This window comes from Apteryx rowi, unplaced genomic scaffold (assembly GCF_003343035.1).
Source record: "Apteryx rowi isolate R43461 unplaced genomic scaffold, aptRow1 scaffold_86, whole genome shotgun sequence".
Classification (NCBI taxonomy): domain Eukaryota; kingdom Metazoa; phylum Chordata; class Aves; order Apterygiformes; family Apterygidae; genus Apteryx; species Apteryx rowi.
Window position 1 is genome coordinate 2,154,034 of NW_020451160.1, and position 8,047 is coordinate 2,162,080.

The following is an 8,047-nucleotide window of genomic DNA, read 5'->3' on the forward strand; positions in this document are numbered from 1 at the left end:
GGTAAAGTTTTAAGTGGCTAAGTGAAATCCATAGTGCCTTTCCATTTCTTTGGCTATTATCATTAAGCCGTAAGCTGATGTGATGGGGCCTTGCGGGAAAATGAGGGGCTACTGCATCCAACTTCGCTGTGGTTTAAGCAGAATAACACAACGAAACTAGTATTACTGGACCTTTCTTTCATAATATTTAGAAGCTAAATTGATGGGCTGTATAATTCATTGAAGGCACTCTTTGCTTTTTGCCCACCTTAGCCACATTCTCTGCTTCTAAGTTTAAGGATTTGTCCTGAAATTCTTATTCAGGACTCAGTGCAAGCAAAACTCCTAACATCTGAGCCAAAGTTTGAGTAAGGCACAACCTACCCAAAGTTGAATTACTATGCATCAGAGTAGCAAGTTGTGGTAGAAGCACCCAGTAACATGGAGGGTGTCACAGCTGTGGAGCTGACACATCCACAGTGTTGTGTGAAGGTAATTAGGTCTTAAAAGACGTGCCACCATGCTGGACAGAGTCCAGTTCAGCAGTCCTCCTTATCTTTCTGCTCAATTTTTGGCTCCTGCAGTCTTTGTTCAAAACAGGGATGGCCAGCCTCCATGGGAGTGGAGAGCACGTAAGAGGATGGCTTTACCCACCCAGGCTTCTGATAAGCTAAAAACAGAGTGAAGGTCTGAGTCAATTACACTTAAGCATGTGATAAAATACCTTACTAAATTGGGGCCTAAGTCAGTGTGATCCTAGGGTGGAACTCAAATAAATGCTCTTGGAGGAGGAAGAACAGACACAAGAGCGGTGCCAAAGGTTCTCCTGGGGTGACGGGCTGGGGTGAGCTGCCAGAGCCCTGGCAGTGATAAAACAGCGTGACCCAACAAAAGGAGGGATTGTATGACTGGCTCCATCGCTATGGCTTAGGAGGAGGAATTTCCTCGTGGGAACATTGCCAAGAGGGTGAGGAAATCACTTGCTTTTCTAAGCAGAAGCTACTGCTAATAAAGGCAGGGTAAGAACAAAGGTTCTCGTCTGTGTTGTATGCAGTTTCACTGAGACACAGTACTGGTATGGCTTTGAGTTGCGTTGTTTAAAATAGTGTGCTTTCTTTAGACATTTAAAAATAGGGTAAAATAATATATTTCTTCTCTCATAAGCATCTGTGATCAGCAATCAGAAGGTCTATAGCAGTGGCTTGTGTAGTCAAGAATAAAAATAGCCAAGGTCTAAGACAACAGTCCCAGATTTCATCATAAAGTCTATTGAGTGAATGTTAGCTAAGTCCCTAGAGCTCCTCATCACAACAGGCTCCTACTGCTGGGCTGTCTCTTTGCTGTTTCTGCACTTACTTTGTGTGTTTGGGCCACCTCTCAAAGCTCTTTCCTCTAAAACGTGCTGAAACTTCATCATGAACTAAGGGAGAGTTCATGTCCTTCTGACAGGATTTGTGGAAAAGGCACAAAAGGACTAGAAGAGATTATCAGTACTTATGTTTTTGTCCCTTTTAGAAAATGGATAAATTGCAGTCTGGATAGAGGGGAACTTAGCTTCCCTGGAGAACATTTTAATACATCAGGAGCTGAACACTGAAACTGGTAGAGCTGCACGTGCAAGAACCCAGCTTCACCAGGCACAAAGACACATTAGATAGAGCCCCAAAACCCATGGAAGAGCAAACCAAATGAACCCCAAAACATGAAAACCCCCTAAGGAAGCTTTTGGGCACTGAGCTGACTGAAAAGAGGTCTGGAGTGGTGAAGAAAAGCTGTTTCTGGAGGTATTTCTGCTACACAGAGGGAAATGACTTCATGCCTGAAGGATTTATTTGATTACATCTCCATCTCGTAGACTCCATCTACAACTGGTTAGAACCTAAAACCAGTAACTTCTTCTGCTCAAAGGGGGAACAGCCTCTTTTATCCCCTTTTCCACAAGAATTTTTTTGAAATCACTCTTCTAGATAAATAATACTTATAAGTAAGTGTAGCACTCACAATGAGTCTAGTGTAGGGGTTCTCAGTCGCTTTTCATGCCAAGGATCACAAATTAATTACGAATATCTTGTCGCTTGGAAACTCTTCTATTCACAGTCACATCAAATCACTGTAGCAGTAACTTGCATGGAAAAATAACATTAGGGATATTTTTATTTTTAGCTGTCTTAATGAAATATAGCAGATGGAAATAAAGAGGAGAAGCCCATCCTATGTGACTAGCCATCTGTCTGGGGATCAACAACAAGTACTTCATGGATCATAGCTAGAAAATTACTGGGTAGTTAATGTCAGTCTTCTAGCTACCTTAAAATTCGTCACTCTCCTTATTCTGTTTTATAGAGTAGATTTCAAATGCYGCTCATAACTCACCCAGCAGCGAGAGACAAGCACCACGATTAGTTTGAGAGTGCTGGGAGAGGGGACACTATTGAAGCAACCAAGCTCCTAAACCGCGGGTTGAGAACGAAGCCTCGTGCGCCCGTGTCTGGTTCCCTGCAGTCACTGCCTCCCTCCCGTGCAGAGCTGCAAAGCTGGCAGCGATCACGTAGTCACCCGCGCAGCATGAGTTAGACTGCGAGGATACACGCTCCTAAGGACAACTCCAGTTATCTAATTTTGCCTTGAAGATGTTCATATCCTGTCCTCGGTTCTTTAGCACACCAAGCACTGAAAGTCAAAGGAGGACAAAATTCTCTTCCGTATGCAGTATCCCACGGGAAATGGGGAAAAGCCTGGACTGCTTGAACTAAACAGATTTCTATGGGACCAGCCTCGGCATTAGTCATGACATGGAAAACAAGCTATTAACTTGAACATGGAGTAAAGCAGTATTATCCAAAGTAAATTTTTGTGTTGGGCTTCTTACTGCTATCTAGCTTTTCAGAGTTACTTAACTAGCTAGCTGGGAACCTTGTTCTTCAAAACTGCTCCGATTACTTGTATGTGATATTTATTTTGAGGAAGCCTGTCTCGTTTAATGACAGCCTAAACAGACATACAATCCTGAGCGCTGCTAAAGGTCACCCAGCCGAGCTTTCGGAGATCAGATACTTATTAAATGCTGTCATAGTCATACCCTGTCTGTGCTCACACATGCTGCGTTACTGCTGCAGTTTGTTCTCAGTTTCCTTTTTGGGAAAATCAGTGCGTTGTCACAAGAAATAGTTTGATATTTTACCATTATAAAATATTGCTTACTCTCCCTCTGTAACGGGATGTTGTTATCAGACTGTTTTAACGCTATTTATGACTGCCATTCTGCCAGCTCTTACAACTCACTTTGAGACTGCTTTGGTTATTTTTATGCTTTAATTTAAAAACACTGTGCTCCAAGACTGCACTTTAAGAAATGCCCTGAGGAGCAGAGCCGAGGGAGTCATCAGCTTAGTTAGTGGACTACACTGAGCTCTACACAGTGGCTTAAGCAATACTTCTCCTCCTGGAAATCCACAGCTATCTGCTAGAATGCTACTGTATGGCACAAACATAATTAATCTTCACAAAACCCTTGACACATTTAAGTCTTACAAAACAGGTGTAAATTGTGCTGTTTCTCATGCAGGATAGGAAAATGGCCTCACCAAGAGAACTTAGCAAATCCTATTTATTTGTATACCTAAGTCTTTGGCTGTGTCTTCTATAATATTTATGCCCCCTTTTTTTCTCCTTATGAACTGTTAAGCAATCCCAGTTTTCTGACAAATACTCCCAAAATATCTGCAAAAATGTTTCAGTCTGTCCTCTGCAAGCTTATCCAAAAAGAGACCAGAAATACCAGGTAGTTTGTCTATTCAGCTCCAAAGAAACAACTGATACTGAATTTCACATGTACTGTCAGCCCAGAGAAAAAAAGATGGAGTGTAAATACACCTTCGACTCCAGTGCGGTAACTTCACGGTTTCATTTGTCTTCCTTTCAATCCGTCCTAAGTGAGGCCGGCGGCTCAGGATGGGTTTGGCAGATGGGGCAGAGCGAGCCCGCGTGGCAGCTGGGCCTTTGCAGCCTCACATCAGCCGAGGACGTTGGGGCTGGAGGGGAAATTGGGATTTCAATTAGAGCAAAGCCATCAATCAGGCCCTCCCTTCCAGCATTCCTCCGAAAATGTCTGTAAGGAAATTATTAAAATGAATCCCTGCTGATCCCCCCCTAGCCTCATCTACTGAGGTGTAAATTAGAGGAGCAGATGTGTGTTAGGTGTGTGCTGCTTTTTCAGATGAGCTGCCGCTACTATTCTGCATCGCTGCTTCTACTTCCCTCAGCAGCACGGTGTCTGAGCGCCTTGCAGAAATTCATTAAATGGCAAGGCTAACATCTGTCATACACAGCTCCTTCTCGTTCGCTCTGCAGGGGGAAGAACGCGTGCGAGCGAGCAGTGTTTTGCTTTGATAGAGTTTATCTGGCTTAAAAATGGGGATCATCTAACTTACCTACTTCACAGAGAAATTGTGAAGATCATCCAATTAGCACTCTGATGGGTTGCTAGAGAACTGCAGTGAGATCCTATGAGATGTAAAATAACATTTGCTTTTTAATGAAGAAATGATGAAGACAATCTTAGAAACAAACACTATATGCAGTGTCATATTCCATCTTCATGCCATTTCCTGTAGCACTCTTTCTATTTTGGTTGCACACGTATGTGTGTGTCTGTGTGTGTGTGTGTGTGTGTGCGTGTGTACGTATACCGGCTGGAAGGAGGGGAAGGGATCGAAAGTCTTCTGCTTTCTGCAGCGCTCTCCAAAAGGCTTGCTGCAGTATGGAGAGAAGGAAATGTTGACCCTGCAGAGAGCAAGAGACCTGCTTTACCACCATTGCTGCGGTGTTGGCTGCACTTTGAGAACGTGTACAGCCACAAGCCTGAGTTCCCTGATATTTTATACCCAAATTAAGGCAGTTGTTAGACAGCAGGACTGGCTACAGCTGTCTCCTTCTTTGCCTCTCCTCCTAACATTTCAAGCAGAAGCTTGCACAGAGAGCAAGAGAGTTTCTTCACAACCTTACCTAAGCAAAATCCTCCAACAGGCAACTAGAAAGTCATTTCTGAAGAGATTTTAGCCCTTCGCTGTGGTTTCTACTTCAACCAGTTGAGCCTTTTGCAAAGAAACCAGCACCTCCTTGCGCAGGCTACTTTCAACTGCCAGCCCGGGCTGCAAAACCAGCCCCAGAGCCGGGGAGCCACCGGGGCGGTTAACCCACGCAGCCGCACTCTGCTGCTAGCCCGTACCCAAAATAGCTGGTTCAAAGCTAGCTCGAGGCTCTGTGCACGTGCTGCAGCCCTGCAGCGTGCTCATCCCCCCTTCGCCTCCCTAGGACCATGAGGAGCCTTTGCCAGGTCTTGTCTTAGGTTACGCTCATTTTTCCTTCCCTCTCCAGCTGCTGCTGACAGTACCGATATCAGCAGTCAGGCAGCACTGAGCTATTTTCAAAACCCACCTCTACTTTCATGGCCAAATTAACCTTCCAGCTATCCAGGAAATAGAAACAAAACCTCATAGCTTCATACGCTCGATTGTCTGTTAATGACGCACATTATAATTATCCGCCCTCTCTACTCTATCATCTTGCACAAAGAAATCCAAGCTGGTTTATGTCGTATTTAACCTGGAGCTCTACCTCCCTGTAGGGCTATGGCTGGGATTTCCAAACGAGACCACTGGGAGTTTGTTGCTCAATTCCAAATGTGTTTCAGGGGATTTGGTGAATAACTCTCAGCATCTTTTAAAAACTCACAGAACTGAAATGGAGATAATTTGCAGGTTATCCACAGTGGCAGACTGTTTGAGGTTCATTACAATACCAGTTAAATGTTATTTATCTCATTCATTAAATTGCCTCATTCCAGTTATTCATTTCCTCTGAAAAGCCAAAGAGCTGGACACATGAGTTGCCTGGACCAGGTTCTTCTTTCAACTGTCATTCTTGATTTGGCAGTAATACCTAGAAAAAGCTTTTTCCGTAGAGTCTTAAGCAGGCAGCCAGGGCAAACAACCACTTATTAAAGGAGCTCGGATCCAGACTTCACCACCATTCACGAAGAGCTGGAGCCGAGGTTTTGGTTTGGCTGATGGCAAGTCGCTGAGCCAGGCAGAGCGAAGGCGGCCCTAGCTGCCCCGGTTTCGGTGGCCGGGGACTGCTCTGGTTCCGGTTACGTGGGCTGAAGCGCAAAGCTACTTCTGAAGCAGGAGCAGAGAAGCGCTGGGGTAAAAAGCCGTTCCTATTACTAGCAGTCACGTAAATATATGAAGTAAGACCTGCTGTCAGCGGCCCAAGTGTTTAAGCCACCATTCTGGGTGACGCACAGCGCAGCTGCTAGCGGTGCTGGGGGGGGAAGGAGACCCGGACCACGCGGGTGGTGCTCTCTGATCCGGGGGGTCACAGCTGCCCCGGCAGGCACCGCTCCCGCTCTCCGCAAAAGGGCCGGGAAAGGCCGTCTGCAGCGGGGCCGTTCCCCGGCGCGTCGGCTGGATGCTCCTTCGGTGACACAGCGGGAACCTCCATCGCAGTCTAAATTCTGTCCCTGACCCCTCGTTTCGCTGCACGGACACAGCTACAAACTGCCCTTTGCAGCTGAAAGAAAAGGGCAGCTGGGTTTCTTTTCTCAGTCAGCCCCGTCCTGACCAGTCGAATGCTCTAAGTTAGAAATCCCCAATAGTTTTTGAAGTCTGAAGGGTACTGAAGTGCAACCCTGTCCTTGTTATCGATCCTTTAATGTTAATGTTTGAGGCCTTTTTCTCATTACAGTAATGGCAAGAAACTACTTAAAAAAAAAAAAACAACTCAGACTTTCTCTTGGCACACAATGCCAGGAGGCAGATTTAGAAAAATGACTGCAAGCCTTATTGCAAAATTAATTATATTGCAGAAGAGTCCATCCTACTCTTAAGCACATACAGTCTGTTTTCTGGGGTGTTTCCAAAATGCAAGCAAGTTTCCTGAGCCATGTTTTAAAATGCCATTCCAATAGGCATGCGCTTGAATGCTCTGCTGAATCTCTATCTCCCAAAGCACCTGCCAGCCAAATACGTGGTGGCTGCTGGAGCTTAAAGCACTGAGGGTCCCTAATGGAACAGATTCTTCATAACCCACCTAAAAACCAAAACACAATGAGCCAGCTCCTGCTGGTATTGGTTTTACCTGCCTTTGCGGAAGCATCTTCCTCAGACAGTTTCCAAAACTTGCCTCTTTTCTTAGGACTTAGATGATGATTAAAAGTGATGGGGCTGGAAGACTGGCGAGATGCGGCTCCCACCTCGCGTCCGCGGTGCTCAGCAGTGTTGCTCAGTGGTCTGTGTCAGCCATGCCCTAAAATACAAGAGGAAACACATGAAAGAGGCAATACTAGCAATAACCCCATCCAGATCCTCAGCACCTATCGAAGGGTGAGAGCCTGTGCATACATAACATCTACGCCAGCGATTACGGAGGCCGGTTACTATTTCTCTGAAGATCAGGGCAGTGCAGGGTCCTCTCGTTCGCACTTTCTGTTCTGGGCGACAGACTTCTTTAGCAGAAACTGTTTTCTTTCAGGACATGTGTGTTTTGATTTTACTCACTGATCAAAAATAGCTGACTTGCTTTATTTTCACATCCGCTTCAGTCGCAGGGGGCTTAAGCAGATCTGAAGTCCATTTCAAAGGCCTCGGAGAACAGCCCGAGTCTGGAAGGTTTTTATGAATGTTCTGAACAATGGAAAAAGTGTGTGGGGTGAGAGGAGGCGAGACCAAACCAGGAGACACTTTCTACTGCTTTCTGTTACGGGTCCGACAAGACCCGTCCTAAACACCAGCCTTACTTAACGCTTTTCACCTCCTTATTTTTTTTTCAGTCCTTGAGCAAAATGTGAAGTTGTTTTCCAGTCTAGAAAAGCAAATCTCAGGTCAATGTTCTCTGGAATATGGGCCTGTTTGTCTCACTTGCCTGTTTGAACCTGTTTTTTTTTAACCCAATTTGTATATTCAGAGATACAGGGACATTTTTACTGGTACCCCCCCCCCCCCCAGAGTGCCTTGCCCAGAGGGATCTGGTGAACCTCCTTGTACTGCTGAAATACAAGTAGAAAGACCTT

At 45.4% G+C, this 8,047-nt stretch overlaps 1 long non-coding RNA gene across 1 annotated transcript in view; it reads right to left on the minus strand.

Moving 5' to 3' along the window:
• Positions 1-7,647, minus strand: part of LOC112977759 — a 29,362-nt gene extending 21,715 nt beyond the window's left edge. Inside the window, exons 1-4 of the long non-coding RNA XR_003257632.1 lie at positions 7,380-7,647; positions 7,117-7,284; positions 4,410-4,482; positions 3,853-4,010 (exon numbers count right to left, since the gene is read on the minus strand). This is a non-coding gene — a long non-coding RNA (uncharacterized LOC112977759). The remainder of the gene's footprint in view (positions 1-3,852; positions 4,011-4,409; positions 4,483-7,116; positions 7,285-7,379) is intronic.
• Between the last annotated feature and the right edge of the window lie 400 nt (positions 7,648-8,047).